Raw genomic sequence first — 25849 nt, 5'->3', positions numbered from 1 at the left:
TTTACATTTTGTATCTATGCCAACTTTTAAAACTGCTTCAGGAGAGAATCATCTAACAATCTCTTCTGCAGATGAATACCTCTTGGTCTTATTGGCATGTGAAGAGAGCATGGCATTGGTTTACTATTAGAAGCTTTGACTGTTTATTCACTCATCAAGCAGCCCATCGGTCAATCATGTGAGAAGGTGTAAGATGTTTTTGGAGGTTCAAGATGATTTCGACTGCTTGTACTTCAGCTGGCCCCTGCATTTAACAGTTACTTTGATATCTTAGTGAGGGATGCTCTCTAGTGTTTTGCTGCAGATGTTTCTGTGTCATGAAATGTAAGATAAATGATTTTGCTTTTATCTAAAAGTCATACTTGAAGGATAATTTCTTGTTTGGGGGATTCCATTAAAATAAATTATGGCCACAGGCATGGATTAAATTCCCTCAAAGGGTCAGCTAGAGCCCTATGGGGTAGTCTCTATATCTGACTTTTATTTTCCTTGCACAAATATGAAGTTACAGTCCGCAGGGTCTTGCCTAGACTGTCGTGGACTAAAATGAATGTGGAATAGTTTGTAAAAAGCAATTTTCAGATATCTGTTCTCATTCAGAAAACAGACATTTAAAACTCAAAACAATAAACTTAAATGCATTGCCCATTTAAGAAAGATGTAGGTGCTTTGTCTTTGTTTCATGATCTGATGTTTTCCATTTTGTGTCTGACGCCTGCGTTGCAGCTTGCATATTATTTTCCAATATAAGTCGCTTAAATGGCTTGTAAAAATCCAAGCCAAATGCAGTTCATTAATTTCTGAAGATCGTTTAGTTTAGTTATGCAGTGTATGTTTAAGAGAGATGCTGCATCTTTTGGATTCCCAGCTGCCAGCATCTTGAAAACACCGTCACAAAGCCTAAACGTCTTCCTTCGTGCTGCACGATCCTCCCTGCTTCCAGTGCTCTGCAGAAATTTCTCCACCCTGGATTTACTCCCTGGCCAGCTGCAAATTTTCTTTGACTTTTGCCTCCTCCCAGAGTCAAGTGGCTTAATTTCCATGTGAAATTAATTTTTATTTTTAAATACAATAGTGGACACATCACAGAATTTCACACTACATGCTTTATGCAGAAGAATGCATCATAAGTAGCCGTTTGTGTGTATATTAAATTAAACGTAACATTTATATAATGGTTAAAAATTCTTCCTGGCATTGCATAGAGCTGTGGAGTTTGTTTAGGGCTTTTCTGAAATTTCCACTTGTATAGCCCTCTGGAGATTTGTCAAATAAATAACAGATGTAGAGATTATCAGTTACTGTTGAATGTTTGACAAAAACAGGCATGCAAGCCAGGGATTTCCCACTGGGCCTCTTCATGTTAAAAGAAGGAGAAGGTCTTCCAGCCAGAATCAAGTTAATTCAACTAGATAGTATATCCTTTGTATCGTTTAATGTAATTTTTGCCATTTTACATCTGTAAATTTTGTCAGGACCAGGCGGGCAAATTTCTATGATCTTTGAAGATAATCACATTATCTCTGAGAAATCATTTGACTGCAGCCTCATCCTCTCCAGTAGAGCCATAAAGACATGGCAGTTGTAAAACTGGTAAGACGTTTCCTCTGTGTACTTCATGGCCTCATGGATTCCTCATTCATTCATTTTATCCCGTCAGTATTTATTGAGCACTTCCTGTGGACCAGACCTGGTTCAAGCCCCTGGAGACAGAGCAATGAACAAGGCAGTGTTGAAAGACATGAAACTTACATTCTAGTGAGGCGGACAAATCTACAGACTCTCAGGTGATGCTAAGCACTTGAGAAAATAAAGCAATATATGTAGTTACACAGTGACAGAATTACGTTGTGGAGAGAGTATTTTATCAAGAAATTTAAGGAAGGCTTCTCTGAGATGGTGATTTGAGCAGAGACAAGAATGAAATGAACACATGAATGGTTAAATGAATGATTCATTGATGGAAAAGCATTATGAGCAAAGGGAGCAGTGAATGCAATAGGACTTACATGACACATTTAAAGCTAAAACACAAGGACTATGTATTATTTGAAAGTCTTTGGAAAATAGGTACTATTGGTCCAATATTTCAGGGAAGAGGAAATAAAAAATCCAGAAAACGGTTTTGACGGGAAAGGTGAAGGCTCTTTCTGGTTGCATCTTGTGGGAGTCCCGTTCCTTCAACTAACGGAAGCAAAGAGGAAGGAATGATTCATCCTGCCCAGAGAGGGGCGCATGGTGTAAAGGTTGTATTAGAAACAGAATACAGGCTCCTAGGCATTAGCTGAAATAGAAGGAAGGCAGGTTTTCCATAGACTTCAGTGAACATTTCAGCACAAGTCTAAATCCCCAGTGCACCTGTTGTATTCAGTATATTTTAATCTATGAATACTTGTGGTGGTAGGTTGGCATCTTAGACAGCGAGCATGTCTCCCTTCCCTGGTTTCCTGTCTCATCGGTTGGCGCTGCCATCACTTGTCTAGCCTGTTCCCTCTCGGTATAGAAAGTGAGAGGGCTTTCTGCTCCTGCTGAAATCTGGATTAAACATGCTTACTTGTCTTCGTGGTCGTTCCGTCAGTTCAGTCAGTGATACGTAAAGTACCTGGGTTGGTTTCTCTTTTCCTGACTGGACCCTGACTATTCCCATAATTTTGTACCCAAAGGCGGCGACCGAGTGGATCCTTTAAATCTGTAGTTTCTGTCCTTGAACATGGAAAGCATGTAGTGGCATTGAGAAAAGCCTCGCTCAGCTGCACATGGTCAGCAGCATTATTTTCTAGCCGGAGGCCAATGAACTGTATAAAGTCTAGGTTGAATGAATCAACATCAAGCATCAACACCTGAAATTTATACTTAAAGAACAGTATTCTGGCCTTTGGTATAAAGTGGTCAATTGTGATATTTTTATCTTCTTTCTGGATCCTAGGGATTCATCCTACTTTAATGATTAGAGCCCTTCTTGAGTGAGATATGAAACACCAATTTGTGACTCTTTCTTCGGGCAAGTTTTCATGGTCAAGGCTGCTTCCTTTTGGGGTGTCTGCTTTTTCTTTTCCTGGTGAAGGTATTTTTTATTTTATTTTGTTGGTTATATTTTTAAGTTTTATTGCAATATAAGTTACAGGTTGTGACCAAAGTGATTCAGTTACACATGTGCACACATCCGTTCTCCTTCAGAGTCTTTTTCCACGTAGATTCTCACAGAATATTAGGTAGAGTTCTCTGTGCTATTCAGCAGGTCCCCGCTGGCCAGTCATTCCATATACCTTACGTATGACACTTACACGCTGTCAACCGGTGACCTGTAAATGGAAATTATTTGGCTAAGTATAGTTACAGTTTATGTAATGCAGACCTTTTAGCTCGCTAGTCCAGAGCACTTAGCTACTGATTCTGTCAGCACATCCATTCCTGTTTTTTGCTATTGGAAATGTATCAGGTGCTTTTGCTACAAAACCAACTCAAAACTCCTTGTCTTATGAAAACCATTTATGGAGTCCACAACTTTGTGGGTTGACAGTTTGGCTTGGGCTCATCCAGGCAGTTTAGCTGTGTTCCAGGGACACTCATGTTTGTGGTCAGTCGTCAGGAGCCTAAGGGATACTTTCTGAGGGTTGGATGGCCCTCATCAAGCTGGCCCATGATGGCCTTTCCTGATACAACTGGGATTACTGGGCCTTCTCTCCACGTGGTCTTTCCTCACCCAGCAGAATAGTCCAGGCTTGTGCACATGGCAGCTCAGAATTTCAAGAGCAGCAGGCAGTGGAGTCCATTGTACCAGAGCTTTTCCAGGCTCTGCTTGTGTCCTGTAACCTGAAGCATTCGTAGGAAAACCCAGTCCCATGCCCAAAGCCAATTCAGAGAGAGAGAGAGAGACTCCAAGAGTGAACAGGTTTGTTATCTTCTGCCACAGAAATGTGTACGACAGGCCAGGTGATTCATTCAAGGAAGAGAAAAGAATGAACCCAAGGGCTGGTTGGAGGGGAACATAGGAGAAAGAATATAAAGACAATGAGAAAGAGGAAGAATTAGAACCTTTAGTGAATGAATTAGGGAAAGCAACTTGAGTTTGGAGTGAGTATACGTTATCACAGAAAGAGAAGAAACAGAACTAATACTTGTTGTCCATGTGCAAAAAGAGATGGATGCATGTAGAGCAGGCTCTTACTCACAGGTTAGGGTGAGGGTTAAAGGGTGCTCAGACCTTTCTTGGCTCTCTTAAATCTTGACCAACTATCTACATGAATTGAAACATGGCTCACACCGAATGAAGGAACTTTATGTGAACTAGAGTGTTTCAAAATTCCTTATCAGAAGGCCCACATCAATAATATTGATTTATACTTCTACTCTTGGGTGGATGTGGAAGGGGAAATTTCACCTACTGGGGTGCAGCTTAACTTCTAAAAACACTTAGGCAAAATTGTTGCAGCTTTACACGGTGGAAATGGGAGTAGCCAGGGCTACATCAGCTCTAAGGGAGCCAAAGCCTGGGTGCTGCTTTTTCACCCCGTTTTACCAAAACATTGTTTAAAAATTCAAAAATCTGTACTTCGGCTTACTTCGTAAGGTGAAATATGTTACCTAGCAACCACCGAAGGACGTCTTTATATCCTTCAAGGGAGAGTTTGTATTAATTTATAAAGCATCTCTTTTCTTATGAGCCTAGAGGTGTTTCCATCGAGACAGTCTGCAGGTGCAGTGTTCTCAGTGGCATTTATACCCCCCATGTTTTATATTTGATCAGATCAACAGAATTCTGCCTCTCAAAGGGCCACTGTTTCTTCACCTTCATGAAAACCTAATTGAGCTTTGACTGTCTGGTGGCCTTTTGTCCTTGTTGGGGCTGCGTGGTTAGAGTTTGAAGGGATGGTCGATGTTTTCTACAGGGGACTGAACAATCGTTTGTATTTTAGCTTTAGAAATGACACGATAGATAGGGCAAGTTTGGACCTTATCACCATTCTCAGCATTACGTATCACCTGCATTTAAAATGTAGCATAGTGTTAAAAGCTTCAGTTTGTTAGGTTTGGTAAAGAGTCTTGACTTGGCTACTTACTGCCCGTGTAAACGCTGACAAATTGCTTAATATCTTTAAGCCTTATTTTCCTCACCTGTAAAATAAGAGTGGTAAGTGTTGTTTTGGGAATTACATTCGCTTTACCTGTATCGAGTGTAGCACAGTGCCTAGCCCAGGTAAGAGATCCATATATTTTATTGTTATCATTACTGTCACTCAAATATATATACTTAACACTCTAAAACTCATAATTCAGGCTTGAGTAAAGAATATTATGCTCTATATTTGTGTGATTTTTCTCAGTTTCTTTGTATATTTCAAGCTGTTTGATTTTGTTTGGAAAAAAATTGGACGTTGTTTTGAGAACAGTCTCATATTGGACATGAAGAAAACAGAAAAGATAAATTAAAAAAAAAAAAAACACAATAAAAAGCCCCTAAACTATAAAGTGAATTGAGTCCTAAATGACCTTTTTAGTTAGAAATTTCATAGAATAAATAGACACTTCACAGCATTTTTCCGGAAACAATTAACTTGCGCATGCAGCCAACTCTTTGCCTTTTTTCTACTTGATTTGCAGGTATAAATCCAAATGTTAACAGCAGTACTTGTCACGAAAAGTTGTATTAAAAATTCCGTGTGAGATGCTTCTTGTCTGGAGAAGGAGAAGATTATCAAAGAATAGGCGGCACTTTTGATTGCTTTACCTTGTTAATGTGGAGAGTATTAGCCTTTCGGAGGTCATTACTCAGGTTCCTTTGGGTTATTTGCTCACACCCTTGTCAAAAAAGGGCATGGAAAGGCTACAGGAGAGAATTCTGGTTAGAAAAGAGGGCTTCTACTTATTCTATCAGAAGAACATGAAAAGGACACCCATTCCCAAGACTGAAGGTAGAGAAGCTGAAATTTAAGGGTAGAGATTTGCAAAATATTTAGCAGACTTTTTGACAAAGCCTTAACCTACTTTAAGGGATGTGAGTTGGTTTTTGTGGTTTTTGTCATTGTAAATCTAGTAACTGAGAACTGATCTGACCCTCACCCGTCTCCTCGCTCAGATAAGCACCGTGGTCCCTCAGTGTCCCCGAGGGATTGGGGCCAGACCTCGGCCAGCGCCTGGGCCTTATGTAAGGTGCCACAGGGCAGCTGGCGCTCTATACCTGCAGATCCCTCATCCCCGGATCCCGAGGGCCAACTGTGTAACAGCGCTCATCGCATAGGATCCTTTGGAAGAAATATGAAGTAAGACCTGCCCGGTGCCCAGCTCACGAGGGTAAAGGCTGTATGAAGGCAGGTGTCCTTCAGGACCCCGGGGGGACTCTGGTAATTAGATCAGAGCGCCCTCCGACTCTTGGTGTCAGGGGACTTTGAGGGTAAGAGTCCCAGTCATTTGCTGAATTCAGGAAAACCACTGCCGCTGTCAGCCCTGAAGACACTTTAATTCAGCCCTCGGTTCCAAGCACCTCCTCACCCTGAAGATGCCAGAATAGCTGCCTTGGGACGGTTCCCTGCCTCTGTGTTTTAAAAGCTCTGAGCTGTGAAGCAGGAGGGGTTTTGTTTGGTTGGTTAGTTGGTGGGTTTTTTTTAACGTCACTGTCCTTTTGGAGGCTGATGCTTTGTGTGCAGTCTTCTCATTGCTTTCCTGGTCACAGGCTCCTGTGACATCCTGGTTCTGGTCTGTTCTTGACCTTCTAGCTCTTCGCTTGCCTCCGCGCCTGCGCTCCTAAAAAAAATTCCTCCTCAGTGCTTCTTCTGGCTCTGCCGTTTCCGTGTGCCTGCCTTCTCTTGTTATCCTACAGAAGTGTTGGTCCTACTTTCTGGACAAACATGGGCCACCCCAAAAGGGCTTTGCCCTTTCAGACCACATGCCAACTTTGGCCATGACCCTTGTCCAGAATTGGCTCTACTCTTCCCTCTTGGCACGCGTCCCTTAACTTAGGTCATCCCAAACTCCTCTCGTTACCTGTGCTTCTCTCCAAGGGAGTGAAAAGTAACAGTGACTATTCGCATAAGATGCCATAGCACAGCCAGGAATAGAAGAGAGAGAGAAGCAGTTTCAAACTGGCTCTGGAACTTGCCATTTATTGACTCAGGATGAGTTGGTGAACTGGTCTGATCCTCGCCCATCTCTTCTGTAAAAGGAGGAGACACTAGTCAGATTCAGAGTCTTGCTGCATCTTCTTTTATCTAGAAGACCAAAAAAAAAAAAAAAAAAAAAAAAGGCTCTTAAAGTAGTCTTACTAATTTGCTTATAGCACCTGTGAGGTAATTGAAATCAATTTTAATTGTCTAAGAAATATACTATTACAAAATTTCATTAAATGTAGAGGAAAAATCTGTAAAGCTAATTACCATCATTTCAAATAATGTTACGCACTTCCAGTACTTTTGCTTCTAGTACTTTCTACATGTCCTCAAGATTCTTATATTCTGCTTTTTTTTAATCATACTTTTGCATTTTGATATACAAGCATCATGGTTTCTATTTTTCATGGCTATTGAATGTTTCATAGGGTAAATAAACATTATTTAGCGATAATAATTTACCTGTTAGGTATTTGTTTTCATTCTTTTTCAGCATTATAATTCATATTACAAATGGCGTTTTCTTGGCACATAGATGCGCCTTAAAAAGTGAAAAGGAATATCACAGCAGTGCATGGGAAGCCTAAAGCCCACTTGAGAAATATTTTTTTAAAAAATGCACCTTTCTTTCTCTCCAGAATCCTACCAATTAAATTATAAAAGTGAAGATTTCTGAATTTTAAAAACCAAAGCTTGTGCTTTTACATAATTTATAAGCCACTGAATTTAATTTCACGCACATGTCAGAACTAAAATGGAAAGGAGGCAGTGATAGATTTAGAAATTGATCATCTACCAAATTTTTAAAAATTATTTTACTGAAGTTTGGAACCACCATTGCCATAGAAACTATGTTACATACGTGATGGTTAGTTTTCCTGAACAGCGCCCCTAAAAATCTGTATTTTCCCTTCTGTAGGTGTATAAAATAGGACTACGATTATAACACCTACTCTGTTCAACTCAAAAGAGTATTGTCGGAACAAATGAGATGACCCATTTGCAAACTGTAAAGCAAAACCAGAACACGACACACATTTATTTATTTTTATTTTCTTTTTCTTGGGCCACATCCGCAGCATATGAAGGTTCCCAGGCTAGGGGTCTGATGGGAGCTAAAGCCGCCGGCCTACACCACAGCCACAGCAACACCAGATCCAAGCCGCGTCTGTGACCTACAGCACAGCTCCTGACAACGCCGGATTCTTAATCCACTGAGGGAGGCCAGGGATCGAACCCGCAACCTCACGGTTCCTAGTGGGATTGGTTAACCACTGAGCCATGGCGGAAACTCCTTCTACATACATTTAATACTTGGTTGTGTTTTTATCATTGTTTATTAGAAAACACAAAAATGTTACACCAAGCTCTGAGGATCCCAACTGTGGGAGTTTGACTGAGCTATCCCCGCATCCCCACCCCAGGGACAGAAAGCAACAAATTGAAGGGAATTGCTGAGGGTCCAAGCTCAGAGCTTCACAGGAGAAGAGAGATGTGCCTAGTGATAAAGAGCCCGTAATAAGTGCTCAGAAGATGCACACTAAGCAAGTGAATGAAAAGGATATCTGGAATGAAGAGAAAGTCCTTGGTAAGGGCTCTGGGCACAGGGCACTGGTCTCTGCAAAGGAAATGGCAGTGTGTCCTATTTCCCTCTTCTGGCGTCATCACCAAAGTCTTGGACACAGGGCAGGTGTTCTGTGGCGAGTCTTTGGCTGTGAGGAGAATGTCTCTGTGGTTTAAATTAACACCAGTCTGTAACCCGCACCTCAGTTCCGCGGGGTCGTTATCACAATAGCTGTTTGCTTCTCACTCCCACAGTCCAACCGTTTCCTACGTGTTTGGTGTGGAGTCGGGATGCTCTTTTTCAGACAGTCACTCAGGAACTGACGCTCCCTCTGCCATTTTCATCATGTGGCTTCCACGTTTCACCTGGCTGTGCACTTCGGCTGCCCTGAGGGCAAAGGGGATGGAGGACCGGATACGGGACGTTTTGATGGGCCAGCCTTGGGAGAGATGACTGTCACGCCAGTTCGCATCCCGCTCACACCTTCCCACCGAATGGCGAGGAAAGGAGAGGGCGTTCCTTTGTGAGGAGCTGCTTGCTGGAGGATGGTCTGTGCTGTGGAAGCTGGAACACAGGTTTTGGCGAACAGAAGCCAGTGCGTACTAGGTTCTCCGACGAGGGGTGGGAGCAGGGACCCTTCTAGTCGTGAAGCAGTTGGAAGGACAGTCCCTGGTTGGGTCAGCCCTTCATAGAAAGCATCCACCGTCCAAATACACAGCCGATGTATGACCTTCCTTGGAATAGATTAGGCGATACCTCAGATCTGGACAGGGAAGAAATCCGAGATAAGCATATGTTTTGGAAGTAAATTCATTTCTGTGTCTCATTGATGCCATTAAAAAGCCAAAATGTAGTTGATCTCAGTAGGCATGTGCCGTAGTTTTCTGACACGATTATATGTTTGTTTTGGGGGGATGTGTCTTTAAATGTGCTTCGTGGGTAACATGTTTCATTGATTATCATAGTGGTGCCTTGTTCTGAATATTTTGCTTTTGCAAGTGTTTTCTGTTGCAGCTAGTCCTCACAGGAACCCTCTGAGATAGGCAGGGTTGATAAGGGTGTGATCCCTGTATTAGGAGGAAGAAACCCAAGATCCAGTAGTAAGTGGTGGGACTGGGAAAAGAGCCCAGAATTTCTGACTCCAGGCTGTACTGCTCAAACCCTTCAAAAAATCTGACTTCATTTTTTTGTCCTCAGAGGGGTTGGGATTCAGAGAACAACGTCGGCTGAGAGCAGCTTCCCTGCTTCGTGAGAAGTGTTACTTTCTGCGTAGCCCGTGTCGGGGGAATGTTTTAGACCATGTTTCTCATACCTTTTCCCTTCTTTCTTTGGTCTTTTTAGGGCCACACCTGCAGCATACGGAAGTTCCCAGGCTAGAGTTCGAATCGGAGCTGCAGCTGCCTGCCTACCCCACAGCCGCAGCAATGCGAGATCCAAGCCGCACCTGTGACCTACTCTGGCCAGTGGGTTAAAGACACACCGAGCGAGGCCAGGGATCGAACCCGCGTCCCTGTGAATACTAGTTGGGTTGTCAATCCCCTGAGCCACAGTGGGAACTCCTCTCATACCTTTTGAGGAACAACTGCAATCGCTGAACAGGTTTATAAGGAAACAGGCTACAAAATTTGGTTTGGAGGCTTGAAGTACTGACCAAATTAGAAACTTAAAAAAAAGTTTTCTACCTGCATTTGCATATAGATAGTATAAAATAGTGAGCAGTCTGCCTTTTTGGGGTTTTTTCCATTTTTATTCTCCGTTTTCCTTAATATAGTGTCATGATGAATAAGGGATCTAAGTTGGATTGTTAGCAATCTAGCTGTTGGGAAAGGAAGGACTTCAGAATGAAGTTCGGAGATTTTTAAGGTGACTGTGAATGCGATGACTTCCGAAATTTCGATGCTGTCTTAGAGGTCAAGAGATGACACATGCGGTTGTCCCATCACCTGAACAGGTTTACTCTGCAGCATGACAGCTGCGGCACAGTAGCAGCTGCTAAGGGCCGATGGTCTTGGAATTATGTGGCACTAGCGCCCCACCGTGGTGGCTTTGAGCAATAGCATGTCACCAGATAGAAACTACCTAAAGGAAGCCAATAAATAATTGTGTCTGATTGGAATAGAAATCGCATCAAACATGTGTCCTTAGCAAAGAGCACACTGGTTGAGGGATCACGTATGGGTGTGTGTTACGCATGGTAGTTTCAAAACTGCCTCATAGTTAGGAAGATAGGCTATGCCCCAATGGGGATTCACAAAATATTTCGAATAGCGTTGTGTTTGCTTAGAATTAATGTCACAACAACAAAAAATTATGGCAAGAAAACAAGTATTTTCCAAAGTCTCCTTTAGTCCCCAGAAATTTCACTCCTGCAACCTAGCAGGGTCTGGCTGGATGGATGAGAGCTCCTGGGGTAACGGGTAACGCATTTTTATTTCCATTACTTTCCACTGCAGCTTTTTAGCACAGCAGGAAGTGTTGTTCTCTCTCAGCCTCCAAGTTTTATGTTTTTAGCCTAAGTAAATGTGAACCAGCTCTTGTCCACCTCTTTGTAAATAAATAAATAAATGATTTTCTTTTTATCTTGAAAACACTTTGAAACAGATGCTTACCTTAAAATTGAAAGTTTTTAACATAGAGGGATGAATGGCTTGCAAAGAGCATTTACAGTCAGTATTTTCTGGGCTCAGTGTGAAGTGTGTGCTTTGTTTTGTTTTGTTTTCAGTAGCAAGAGACGTTTAGGATGTAAGGGAAAATACTATATAAGCCATGAATCTTTTGTTACTTTTCCTGTACATTGAAGTAATATTCTCTTTACATTGAAACACTGTGTACGGCATTAGAAATAAAACCTTTTTTTTAATAGGTAAAGATCCTTGTCTATGCCTGTTGTTCTCAGGTATTAGCCTGGAGGGCTTGTTACAATGCAGGTTCCTGCCCTGCCTTCAGAGTGTCTGAGTCAGTGGATCGTGGTTGAGAACTGATAATTTGCATTTCTAAAGAGTTTCTAGATGACTCTGATGATGCTGGCCCAGGGGCTGTACTTTGAGATAATACCAGTCTAGGTTAAATGTTTCTATGTCAATTCTTCACTGCTAATTATTGGAATGTGAGTGAAATACCCGTATCAGAAGCCTAGAAACGCTGAACTGCTAAGACGAATAGAAGTTTATTCTCTCTTAACATTACGCTGCATTGATATTATTTTCTTACACATGTTTTTCTGCCATATCATTTGCTCTTTGAAGAACCTGGAATTAATATTAACCTTGGATTTAATTGACATCGTTTACGTCCATCAGCAGACTGAGATAACAAGAAGGTAAAAGAACTTCAAATGTAATGCCCCTTTTTTCCCCTAGAAAAGTATGAGAACTGAAAGTTCTCCAGGATTTTTTTCTACAATACTCTTTGATACTGTTTAATATGCAGATTTTAGCTCATGTTGTCACCTGGGATATTAGAATTTTGCAAGCTATTAGGATGGATTCCCCATAGAGCATTCTATAAATGCCAGATGTTGTAGCAGTCGTATAAAGGAGCTTTTCTCCCATGTTTTGAGATGCATGTGAGATGCAGTGGAAATAACTGTAGGAGGCTGGAATTAGGAAAGTTCGTAAATGAAATAATTCCTTTTATGTGGGCTGCGAGTAGATTCTGGGCCAGAATATCAGAATTATTTGGCACCCTTACCTGGGAAAAATTGAGACCTGGGGAGAATTTCTGTTTCAAGATCCTCGTGTCTCAAGTGGAATAAAAGTATCTTCCTCTTGGGGAGATTTGAGGCTTGACTGAGTTAAAACATTTAACATGTTTCAAACAGCGCCTTACTCTCAACAATGTTATTAGTAGATGCTACATCTTGAGGAAAGAATCCTATTTAGCCTCTTTTTTGTCATGCTGCTGGTAAGAGTGGAAATGCAATTGAAGTTAAATGGAAAAAATATAAATTAGAATTGCACTGTATAGGTATAATAACCCATTTTTCTTCAAAAATTTATAAAATGTGTCATCTTCTCTGCGGAAGAAAAAGATCATTACTAGGAACTGTGAATTTGAGACAGGGTGGATGATTCTTCTTCAGATATTTAATTCCTAGCAGATTGTTTAAAAAAAAATAGTGAAGTTACCCAGGATGATGGCAACACTTAAGGTTAGAGGAGAAAATATGACTCAAAAAATATGACCTCAGATGAATGCTAGGGAGTCTTCAGAAGAGTGTGGGGAGTGAGGATTTGGACAAAAAGCTAGGTAGCCAGGACACCGCCAGATAGGCAAGATGGACAGCAACCGTCATTGCAGAGAACCCCTGGTGGGTTCTCAAACTTGGCTAACCTGCTTCCTACCCAGCCCTCCCCTCCCTCTTCAAGGACAAACGAGGTGTCATCCTTTTCAGTGGTGGCCACAGTGCCCGGGACGGCACGTCTCAGTCGGTGTTGTCTGATCGGATTTGATTATGCGGTAACACAGTTTGCATTATGGCTGCATTCTTTTCTCTATAAAGAAACTACAGACAGGAGTTCCCATTGTGGCTCAGCAGGTTAAGAACCCAACTAGTATCCATGAGGATGCAGGTTTGATCCCTGGCCTTGCTCAGTGGGTTAAGGATCCAACGTTGCCGCGAGCTGCAGCACAGGTCTTCCAGATGTGGCTGGTATCTGGGGTTGCCCTGTCTGCGGTGAAGGCAGACTGCTGCAGGTCAGATTCCATCCCTAGCCTGGGGACTTCCATAGGCTGCGGGTGCAGCTGTAAAAAGAAAATATAAAATAAAATAAAGAGAAACTACAGCTAAAAATAATCAGGACTATTGGATTAGTCTAGGGAACTCTATCTTTTCTTTCCCTTTTAGTTTACATTTAGGTAGATTTCTATTCATCCAAACATGTCTGTCCCCATTGTGAAAATACACTTACCTTGTTTTATTGTTTCATTTTATTGAGCTTTGCATATATTGCATTTTTTACAAATTGAAGGTTGTGGAATGAGCTTTTCCAATAGCCTGTGCTCACTTTCTCTCTGTCACGTTTTGGTAATTTTTGCAATATTTCATCCTTTTTCATCGTTAATACATTTGTTCTGACAATCTGCGATCCGTGGTTTTTGATGTTGCTGTTGTAAAGAGTTTATAACTTGCTGAAGGTTCAGATGATGGCTAGAATTTTTTAGCTTTAGCACAGTATTTTTCAGTTAAGGATAACACATTATTTTTGGACAGTTCTGTTGCACACTTACTAGGCTATGGCACAGTGTAGACATAGCTCTGACATACACTGGCAAACAAAAACATTCATGTGCCTTGCTTTATTGAGATACTTGCTTTTTTTGAGGTGGTCTGGACCAAACCTGCAATATTTCTAAGTTTGCTTTTAGAGAGATGTCATTACATTACAAGCTAATAATGTGTGGCTATAAATATTAACAGATAAATGCAGTTGTAAATGAAAATGTCAATATAATTTCAGTTTCAATAAAATCTGAAACTTGAGTTGAGGGCTACATTTGGCTGCTATTATTCCAAGAAAATATGGAGGAGTTCCCATGGTGGTGCAGCAGAAATGAATCCCACTAGGAACCATGAGGTTGGGGGTTCGATCCCTGGCCTTACTCAGTGGGCTAAGGATGCAGTGTTGCCGTGAGCCGTGGTGTAGGTTGCCGATGAAGCTCGGATCTGATGTTGCTGTGGCCATGGCGTAGGCCAGCAGCTGCAGCTCTGATTCGACCCCTAGCCTGGGATCCTCCGTATGCCACAGGCGTGGCCCTAAAATAAAAGCAAAAGAAAAGAAAAGATCATTGGGACAGGCAGGGTTGTGTGCGTGAGAATTGAGAATACTGATGTTAATTATTTGTTCCACCTGACTTAGGGTCAAAGTAAGTACAGTAGGCAGCCTGGGTGTGTTCTTTTCCCAGATAGGAAATAATTGTCAAATAACTTGAAACACAGTAATAATGGAGAGTGACGCTTTTGCATATATATGAAGTTTAATCATGCTTACTTAAGACTAGTAATCCCTTTACATGGGATATATTATTAAGTAATATATGTGACATGACTAGAGTTCCAGTATACCAATCATCAAGGAGTTTTCTTCCTTGCAACCAAGAATCAAATATTTTTTTAATTAAGAAATAATTTATATTTTCTTAAAACCTAAAAACTAAGCCATCATGTATATCATGTGTATATCGTGTATATGGGCGGCATAGAGATGCCCCAAAGGCTTTAAGCCAGGCTTTTTTTTTTTGGGTGTCAGCTGAGAGGGAGGCACCCATATTATAACTTTCTTAAAGTTTTATTCTCCTCTTATTTTTCACTCTGTTTTCTTCTGACTTTTTTATCTGCCCAGCTGGTGTCTGTATTTTATTTTAGAGGATTTCATCAAATGCAGAGTAACTTTTACCTCTGTCGGTATCAAGTGCAGGACTCTAAGAAGTAATGTCCACTTGTACACACGTTTCTTAGGCCTCTGGGGCTCATAACAGGCCACCCACTGGTCAGCTAGTTGCTTCACGAGGTGCCTTGAACGGCAGTGTCTCTTGGTCTTGGGCATGTGTCATAGGACTTTCCATCTCTGGCTGAGGCGAGGCTGCGGAGATATAATCTTGCATTTCTGCAGGAGAAAGAGCCTGGGAGGGGAAGACAGTTTGCTGGAATCTCATCATCAGGATGTGTGATTTTGTGTAATCCCTCATTTTCATGCCTGTGCCTCCACCTGCATCCTCACCCTCACCTTCGTCTGCATCTCCTGGCTCTTGGTGGTATGAGGGAGAGACAAGGAGTCACCTAGTTCTTAACCCTGGCTTCCCCCACCTGCCATCTGCTCTCTTGCTCACACTTCCTGAGCTGCGCTGGGGTTCTGCGAGGAAATGTGTTTGCAGTGCTCGGATACCACCCTCTGCAGGCTCCCGTGGGGTTGGGGTTTCTCTCTGCCACGTTGTGAAGTCATGTATCACTCTTTCCCTGTTCAGATATTGTGGTCATGGGAGATAGAGTTTGAGTTTTTGGGTTTTGTTCTTACTGTTTTATGGGAGAATTCCTAGAAAACACAGGGTGGAAAAGTATTTGTTTCATCATCTGGAAAGTGGGAGTCTTAGGTCTTAAGTCTTGGCCTTCTTAAGTAGTCCCCTTTATTCAGTTTTTCTCTGTTCTGAACTATCCTTCCTAGCTACACAGGAGCTAGAGTTTAGAAATATAGCCATATCTGTCATTTTTATGTCTCCTACATAAAAATAAGCTTTCACCTAAAAATATTGATACAGCCTCTTACATTTTCACAGGATCCCTACCTGAATCCTGCCCTCTTCTCTCTAGGTTTTCCATGTGCCTCTTCCCCATTCTCTGACCAAATGGAATTGTTCAGTGTATTCAGAATTCAACATATTAAATACACTTACACCCCTCAGTAAGTTTCATCATCCTGTATCTCATACATGAAATATGCTTTCCCCTTTGCTCTGCTTGTCAGAGGCCATCCTTTCAGCTATCACTTCTCAGTCTTCCATCGTTCTTCTAGAACCTTCATAATTGTGACTTTCTTTTCTCTCTCTCTCTCTCTCTCTTTTTTTTTTTTTTTTTTTTGCCATGTTTCTTTAAACAAATTCACTGGTAAAAACTAGATTGAATTACCTTCATAAGAAACTTTTATTCTATGTAATGATCTTTTTTTTTTTTTTGAATTACAGCTGGTATACAGTGTTCTGTCAATTTTCTACTGTACAGAAAGGTGGCCCAGTTACACATGCATGTGTATATTCTATTTTCTCCCATTATCATGCTCCATCATAAGTGACCAGACATAGTTCCCAGTGCTATACAGCAGGATCTCGTTGCTAATCCATTCCAAAGGCAACAGTCTGCATCTTTTAACCTCAAGCTCCCAATGCATCCCGCAACCTCCCCTCCCCCTTGGCAACCCCAAGTCTATTCTCCAAGTCCATGATTTTCTTTTCTGTGGAAAGGTTCATTTGTGCCGTATATTAGATTCCAGATATAAGTGATAGCATATGGTATTTTTCTTTATCTTTCTGACTTACTTCAGTCTGTACGAGAGTCTCTAGTTCCATCCATGTTGCTGCAAGAAACTTTTACTCTAAAGTGGGAACTATTGTGTGATTTTTAAGTAGGAAGTTAAATGACTTGATCAGATGTATATTTTAAATCTGTCTGTAGCGTATAGAATAGTTTAGCGCTTAGCCTGCTTACCTTAGAGACAGTTCCTATGACTTTTAAAGCGGTTTGGTTGAGAAATGTTGCAAAGCTGAACCAGGATAATGACAGCAATAATGAAGCCGAAGGGTCAAAAGGTAATAAGGAGATAGAATTAACAGAACTGGGTCAGAGATTAGGTATGAGAAATAAAGAAAAAAATGAAAAAGGAAAATTTCAGAGTTGATTTTATGTTTACTTTAGAATTTACTTGCTTTCAAAGACCTTCTACTGACTAGGGTTGTTGACTCATTAATAGTCACTTTTAAGCAACCTTCAATCTTGAAATTTTTTTTTAATCTTTTTTGCCTTTTCTAGGGCCGTTCCTGTGGCGTATGAAGGTTCCCAGGCTAGGCATCTACCTGGAGCTGTAGCCGCCGACCTAAGCCAGAGCCACAGCAATGCAGGATCTGAGCTGCGTCTGTGACCTACACCACAGCTCATGGCAATGCCGGATCCTTAACCCACTGAGCAAGGCCAGGGATCGAACCCATAACCTCATGGCTCCCAGTCGGATTCGTTAACCACTGAGCCATGACGGAAACTCCCAATCTTGAAATTTTTGCACAAATTTATTATTTTTTTTTTATTATTATTATTTTTTTTTTTTTGTCTTTTGTCTTTTTTGTTGTTGTTGTTGCTTTTTCTTGGGCCGCTCCCGCGGCATATGGAGGTTCCCAGGCTAGGGGTTAAATCGGAGCTGTAGCCACCGGCCTACGCCAGAGCCACAGCAACGCGGGATCCGAGCCGCGTCTGCAACCTACACCACAGCTCACGGCAACGCCGGATCGTTAACCCACTGAGCAAGGGCAGGACCGAACCCGCAACCTCATGGTTCCTAGTCGGATTCGTTAACCACTGCGCCACGACGGGAACTCCTTTGCACAAACTTATAACTGTACAATAGGAGAAAATTTATTTCTCCCAATACAAAGTATTCAGTCACTTCTGGTTTAAAGCTCAGTCTTAGAAGAAAAGGCCCAGTCAATTCCAGATTTCTTTCCTTCCCTTGCATACCTTTTCTCCCTCAAGTGATGATAGGCTGGGGAGGGTTGGCAAGCATGGTTATTTATTACTGTGGCACCATGATGCTACATCTTGTGGGGCACTGGTGTCCATCAGTGCTGCTGTCTGGGAGGTGGTGACGTCATGATGCCTGTCAGACTGGAGGTAGCCTCCATCTTTCCTCGCATCTTTCTTGCGGTCTCTTCTTTCCCGTATCAGGTCTGTGCATCCCTCCTATCCTGATTCCAAGTCCTCTCTTGGATCACTGGCTTTCCCTTAGGTGATTCCCTATAGCAGTTGGGAAAAACAAACGCAAACAAACAAAAAACCCGATGCGCTCCCATAAACTTTTGGTAGTTGTTATGTTTTGTGAGTCCTTATCAGGTCCAAATGGTATTATGAAACTTCACCCAGAGAGGTGGCCTGTTAGGTCAAATTTTAGCACCTTTCCTTCTTTCTAATTCTCTTCCCAGTACTAGTTTTCCTCTTTGTGGGGAAGATACTTTCATCATTGATCTCTCTTCCCTAATCTGCTATTTATGGCTTATCTTTTACATGCTTAGTCCTTTGCTGATTTATTTAATGTAGAAACCCAGTTATAGCCATAGAAATTCTTGATTTTCAAAACAGTTTCTGTCTGCTGTGGATTAGAAGAGCCTATTTGACTTTTCAAAGCCAATAATTTGAATAAACCAGAGAGCAGTGTACGTGGGAATGTCACTACTCCTCGAATGTTGCGGAGAAACTAATGTGTATAAATAAATGCAGGAGTAAAACCAGCTCAGCCAAGATTTAAAAATCGTCTGACTATATTTATATTTCCAAATTAGGTTATAGATTAGTTTCTTTCTGTTAAAACAGACTCTGGATGAAGAGTTTGTCTTTCTCCACATACTTCTCTACATTCCTTTGATTATTTTATAGTCATTAAAAATAAGTTGTTGACTCTTATTAAAACATTTGTATACCTGGGAGTTACCGTCATGGCGCAGTGGTTAATGAATCTGACTAATATCCATGAGGATGCGGTTCGATCCCTGGCCTTGCTCAGTGGGTTAGGGATCCGGCGTTGCTGTGAGCTGTGGTGTAGGTCACAGACGTGGCTCGGATCCCGCGTTGCTGTGGCTCTGGCGTAGGCCGGTGGCTGCAGCTCCGATTGGACCCCTAGCTTGGGAACCTCCATATGCCGCGGGAGTGGCCCTAGAAAAGGCAAAAAGACAAAAAGAAGAAAAAAAAATTTGTACTCCTCAGTGTAGGACATAAAATAATGAAAAAGTCATAATCATTTTTATGTAACAGGTTACTTATAATACTCAACTAATACTGAAATTACGGTAAAAAATTCGGTAGAAGATTGCTGTGATACACAAAGCAGTGCACTACATTGTCAGTAGTGAAAAAAAATCATTCTAAACAAAAGTTTGGGACTCCTTGAAGACACAAAGTAGATCTTTGGATGTTGTTTCGTTGTAACAAGACGAAAGCAGTACGGTGTCTATATAGTGTCCTCTACTTTTGTTTGCTTTTTATGGCCATATTTGTTATTTATTTATTTGCGGTTCTACTGAGAAATAATGGAGGCACCTCGCTGTATAAGGTTAAGGCATATGCAGCCTGATGGTTCAGTTTGCACACATTGTGAAATTATTACCACCATAGCCTCAGCCAACATCCGTCTTCTCATATAAATAGATAGAGTAAAAAGAAATAAAGGGAAAAATCTCGGTGTGATGAGAACTCATAGGATTCACTCTCTTACTCTGTTTCCTATGTATCGGACGCAGTTACATTCTTAGTGCTTATTTATCTGGTGAAACACTTTTTGACCCCCTTTCGTCAGTTTCCCTGCCCCCAACCCCGTGCGCCATCTCGCCACATCTGCTAAGCACAAGTCTGATCTTTGTTCTTTGAGGATTTTTGGTCTTTTTTTAGGTCGCACATGCAAGATAATGCCATGTTTGTATTTGTCGGTATGACTTTTTCCGCTTAGCATAATGCCTTCAAGGGTCGTCATATTGTGCAAACAGTAGGATCTCCTCGTTTTCCAGGACTGAGTAATATTCCATTATTATTAGATACTGGAATAGAGGTAGATATTAGATATCCATGGGGTAGATAAAGAATAGTATATATTATTATTGTCATTTTATAGATGAGAAAAATCTGATACTGAGAGGAAATAAATTCCAGTCAATATCCACATGAATGTTAAGTGGCAGAGCAGAAATTCCAAGCATGTGGAATGTTTTTCAAATATCCATTATTGCATAATAGGCCCTAGAATCCAAGCTGATAAGTATGAAATATGAAGTGTGCCATATGGTGCTTCTAATTTCTCTTATTTTTAATTACTGTGAATGAATTATTAAATATACAGTTGTACCAGAGTTTCTAGGTAGCACTTTGGCAAATGTAATCTCATTCATTCTTTTGAATTAACTGAAATATAATGATTACATGAGATGGTGACATTTATATTCATAATAATTCACTTAAAACAGTTGAGGAAAACTGGTTTCTGATGTTTAAAGGAAAAGGATATTTAAAGCTGTAGTCAGAACCTTGATTACTCAATTACTCCATGACCATGGTTTGGAAAATACCAAATATTGATTTATGATTAATATGATATTATTCCCAATTGTATCTGTTTCTTCACTAAAAAAGCCTAAATTAATTCATAACATAATCCTACAAAATACATTGCCACACATTTTGCAGCTCACTCAACTGAGGCCAAGGGGGTAAATGCTGTGATTGTTTTGTGGAAATGAACTGAAGGCAACTTTGGAGTTTTGATCTAAAATCTGGACATGCTCTCACCTTTCCACTGTATTTATTTGAACAATAGATTCTAATGATGGCCGATGATGGTCCTCACTCATCAGATTATTAAATTTGTTGATGAGTTTTAAGTGTATGTATAGACCGTGTGTTCTTTGCGTGAAACCTGTCTCATCAAAGACACTCGTAACCTTTCCACTTTTTACTTTTTTTATTTTTTCAAAGACGTGAAAATGTAGGTTTATATATATTATTAAAAATATGTGTAAATCAGTTTTTGTCATGGCTCAGTGGTCATGAACCTGACTAGTATCCATGAGGAGGCAGGTTCGATCCCTGGCCTTGTTCAGTGGGTTCAGGATCTGGTGTTGCAGTGGGCTGTGGTGTAGGCTGCAGATGCGGCTCAGATCTGGCATTGCTGTAGCTGGGGGGTAGGCCGGCAGCTGCAGCTCAGATTCGACCCCTAGCTGGGGAGCTTCCACATGCCACAGGTGTGGCTCGAAAACCAACCAACCAAACAAAAAGGTGTGAATTGCTTTATAATTGCTTTATGTTTCAATATCTAGACTATAACCTTTTGAAAGGCGCTAATTGACTGAATCGTGCGTCTTTTACATGTTCATTACAAAGAATAAGTAGACTGTGCAGATTGGAGGTTCCCAGGCTAGGTTTACTTTACTTTATTTTATTTTTGTCTTTTGTCCTTTTAGGGCCACACTCCTGGCATGTGGAGGTTCCCAGGCTAGGGGTCAAATCAGAGCTGCAGCTGCCGGCCTACTCCATAGCCACGGCAAAGCGGGAGGTATGATCTGAGCCTCGTCTGTGACCTACACCACAGCTCAGGGCAAAGCTGAATCTTTAACGCACTGCGAAGGCCGAGGATCAAACCTGTGTCCTCATGGATATTAGTCAGGTTCTTTAACCGCTGATCCACAGTGGGAACTCTGAGAGGACAAGTTTTAAATACATTTATTTAGTTTGAATAGATTTCCCTTGAGTTCCCGTCATGGTGCAGTGGTTAACGAATCCGACTAGGAACCATGAGGTTGCAGGTTCAATCCCTGGCTTTGCTCAGTGGGTTAAGGATCCGGCGTTGCCATGAGCTGTGGTGTGGGTCGCAGACCCGGCTCAGATCCCGTGTTGCTGTGGCTCTGGTGTAGGCCGGTGGCTGCAGCTCCGATTGGACCCCTAGCCTGGGAACCTCCATATGCCGTGGGTGCGGCCCCAGAAAAGGCAAAAAGACACACACACACACAAAAAAAGAAAAGATTTCTGTAAACTGGTACAGCCACTATGGAGAACAGTTTGGAGATACCTTAGAAATCTATACATAGAACTTCCATATGACCCCGCAATCCCACTCTTGGGCATCTATCCAGACAAAACTCTACTTAAAAGAGACACATGCACCCGCATTTTCATTGCAGCACTATTCACAATAGCCAGGACATGGAAACAACCCAAATGTCCATCGACAGATGATTGGATTCGGAAGATGTGGTATATATACACAATGGAATACTACTCAGCCATAAAAAAGAATGACATAATACCATTTATAGCAACATGGGTGGAACTAGAGAATCTCATACTGAGTGAAATGAGCCAGAAAGACAAAGACAAATACCATATGATATCACTTATAACTGGAATCTAATATCCAGCACAAATGAACATCTCCTCAGAAGAGACTTGTGGTTGCCTGATGGGAGGGGGAGGGAGTGGGAAGGATCGGGAGCTTGGGCTTATCAGACACAACTTAGAATAGATTTACAAGGAGATCCTGCTGAATAGCATTGAGAACTTTGTCTAGATACTCGTTGCAACAGAAGAAAGGGTGGGGGAAAACTGTAATTGTAATGTATACATGTAAGGATAACTTGACCCCCTTGCTGTACAGTGGGAAAATAAAAAAAAATATTAAAAAAAAAAGAAAAAAGAAAAGATTTCCCTGCCTGAACCAAGTCAGTTATTTTCTGAGCAAAGTTTCATGTGTGAGGGTGCTGGACAAGTCGAAGCATAAGCTCGGGATTTTTCTCGAAGAAAATCCTGGACCAAGTGAAAGAAAAAGTCGCATGAGGTCCATCTGAGGAGGCTTTCCCAACGAGGTCTCGAAGCCAACCAGCTGGCTTCCCATCTGTTTTCTCACCGAAGTTCCCGGAGGAATTTGGATAGAGGCTGAGGCACTGTTGACATGCATTTGGAGAATAAAAGTATTATTGTTTTTATTTTTAATACATTCCATTCTGTGGGTATTTAAAATAAATATATTTTCCATAATTTAACGCTTCATTTAAGAAAAGTCCATGTGGTCTATAGTTTGATGGAGGTGGTGTCACAGTGGAGGGAGCTTAGGCCTGGATGAGACCACTGCAGCCTTAAAACTGGATGCGTTCCTCCGAGTTTGGACGGTGGACAGAGCTGTGGCCCCAGTGGATGAGTCGGCCAGAGTCAGGGATGTGAGTGGAGGGAGGAGTATGATTTCTGCAGTCTGGCCAGTGCTCTCACATTTCTTACCCTTTGCAAAATGATACCATCAACAAATAGTTGTTGGAAAGCCACCACAGCAAATGACACTTAGTGCCATAACACTGATGATGATAGCGGGCATTTCTTCCGGGCTAACTCAGTGACAGGTACTCTACAAGCGCTGTTTATTTAGTCCTGACACAATCCTTTAATGTAAGTATATTATTATCCTTATTTTGCAGATGAAGGAATCGAATTTAGCAAGGGCAAATAGCTTGTTTAAGGTTCCGGTGGTGATAAGTGGTCTGTCCATCACAAAGCCAGGACCAACTGACTCTAGGATTCATGTCCTTTGTCTTTGTGGATCTTTTAAAGTCATTTAGGGAGTTCGTCCTGAATAACTCTAACTCACCACTTAGGGGATAGGTAGAAATCAAGTCTGGCTCACCCTGAAATTTCTGCTACAAAGCCAAGCAATTAATGCTGTCATTTGATTGATGCATAGATAAAAGGAAAGTGCTCATTTTTTGAGATTCTAAACAGTGTAAATCCTTACAAAAATAAAACTTGACAATAATACTTGCAGAGTGCAGTCTTAAACTGAGAAAAATAATCACCAAACAAAAGTATGTCTATCTGTAAATCACGTGTCTGTTTTCCAATTCAGGAGCCATTTGTGGGAGTGATTTTTATCACACTTTAATATCTGCAGCATAAACAAGATCACAAAGGTGGAGAAAGAAGATACAGTGTTGCTGTCCTACATGTTTTTCTTATGCAACAGGATGCCTCAAATTGTGTCTTTCAGGACTCTTAATGCATTAAGGTGCCACTCTGTCTCTTCTAAAATAAAGAAACACTTTAGTTTTTCTTCCCTGTTATATTTTGGAATGTTTATACCTAGGGTCTATTTAAAAAAGCCTGGCATCCCCACTCTTAGGTTTTGGTCCTATAAAAAAAAATACTAGTATATAAGTGTGCAAAGATATGTGTATCAGATGTCTCTTGCAAGTTTAGAAACAAGAGAAACATTTGTAAATGAATTAAATATCCGTGAACACAGAGATTGATATTATGTATAATATAACATCAAAAGTAATGATATAATGTCTGCTAAATGGTTTTAGAACCATTATTAAAATATCGTTACTTAAAATGTTGAGAAGAGTTCCCACTATGGCGAGTGGGTTAAGAATCCGGCTGCAGCAGTTCAGGTCGCTGCAGAGGAGTGGGTTCCATCCTTGGCCTTGTTCAGTGGATTGCAGAATCCAGCATAGGTCATAGCTGTGGCTGGGTTTCAGTCTCAGCCCCAGGAACTTCCATATGCTATGGGTGTGGCCATGAGAAAAAAAAAAAAAAAAAAGTTGAGAAATTCAGTGATATGTAAAATTAAACTAGATTTGGTTAAACATTCTATTGTGTGTGTGTGTGATTCAGTGTCATATGGTGAAGAGTGTAGGGTAGAAAAAATGTCTACAACTATACCAAGTTATTCAAAAGTGGGTGGAGTTGCAAGTTGTGGGGAAACTTTCACTTCTCATTTTCTACAGTTATTTTATTTTTACAAAGGCGTATGTATTAGTTTTGTTAGAAGTTTTTTGAAAGATTCCTTTACAATTTGCTTGGCCCTCAGTGCTCATGACTGCAAGACGCAACTTACCTTTCCAGTCTGGCTTGTCCGAATTTCAGGCATCCTGCCGTATTTATACAGTTAACTACTGTGCCCTTGATTCCTCTGCTCCTCTGCCTTTCTGGATCTTGTACCCTCTGTGGGGAAAGGCCTTCCTTTCCCTTCTTATCTGCAGGTTCTGTTATGTTCCCAGTTCTAATCCCAGAGCTTCTGGAACTCATTTTTATGTGTCTATTTCATAGTTAATTTTCCTCCTCTATTTCTCATTTCAAATTTTGCCTTCTACTACATTGCATATTGTAGTCTGCCTTGTAATAAACACACTAATAGATTCATAGGAGCCACTCATGAAGTTGAAGGCTTAATTTATTGCCTTACAATTCGATTACATCACATTGGTAAATACTGATAACATTTGAAAAATCAGTAACATATGATTTTTGTGAAATTTGGAACAGTTTGAGCTTTTTTCTTGTAATCTATCATTAGAGAGACACCTCCACGTGAGATCACCAACTTTCTGGCTCATAATCTCCTTCTCAATTCTGCATTGTAATTTCTATGTCATAACGGCATTTGCTTCCTCTCTTCTCTTACACAAACACATTTCACGAGGCTGAAATGGGAGGTGACGGTCCAAATTAAATATCTTAGGAATTTGTAATTATTTCATAAAATGATGCCAAAATATTGTCACATACAGTATCTCACATGACAAACTTAATCACGTCTTCCAGAGAAACGCATATTTTTACAGTAAGATTCCCATATAAATGAGTCCAGGTGGCTTCCTTTTATAGGAACAGACAGGGTTATTTTCCATATGATAGAACCAGGACAGAGTGAGTGAAAATTCAAACTCATTTGCAAACGGGAGCTTCCTCGGTAGTCATCCAGGAAGGGAGTTTTGCTGTGTCACAAGTGCCGAGTCCCTGATTTTGAAAGAGAGTGAGTCATCCCCCTTTGAAACAAGAGATAAGTGGGGGAAAGAGCTGTTTAAAAATTATTTTACAACTATTTCCTTTTGAGCTATGACTTCTTACACTGGAATGTGATCCAGAATAACTTCCCTTTGAATCCAACATTTGTCTTAA

The 25849-nt window shown here is 41.0% G+C and overlaps 1 protein-coding gene across 30 annotated transcripts in view; it reads left to right on the top strand.

Moving 5' to 3' along the window:
• The window catches only part of NAV3 (neuron navigator 3), a 602126-nt gene that overhangs the window by 320332 nt on the left and 255945 nt on the right, over positions 1-25849 (top strand). The gene's annotated exons all lie outside the window — the stretch shown is intronic.

This window comes from Sus scrofa, chromosome 5 (assembly GCF_054392235.1).
Source record: "Sus scrofa isolate SSC_HxYL_T2T_F1_AM1 chromosome 5, Sscrofa_HxYL_maternal_Yorkshire_Landrace_v2.0, whole genome shotgun sequence".
Taxonomy (NCBI): domain Eukaryota; kingdom Metazoa; phylum Chordata; class Mammalia; order Artiodactyla; family Suidae; genus Sus; species Sus scrofa.
This window is presented reverse-complemented; position numbering and strand designations above follow the sequence as displayed.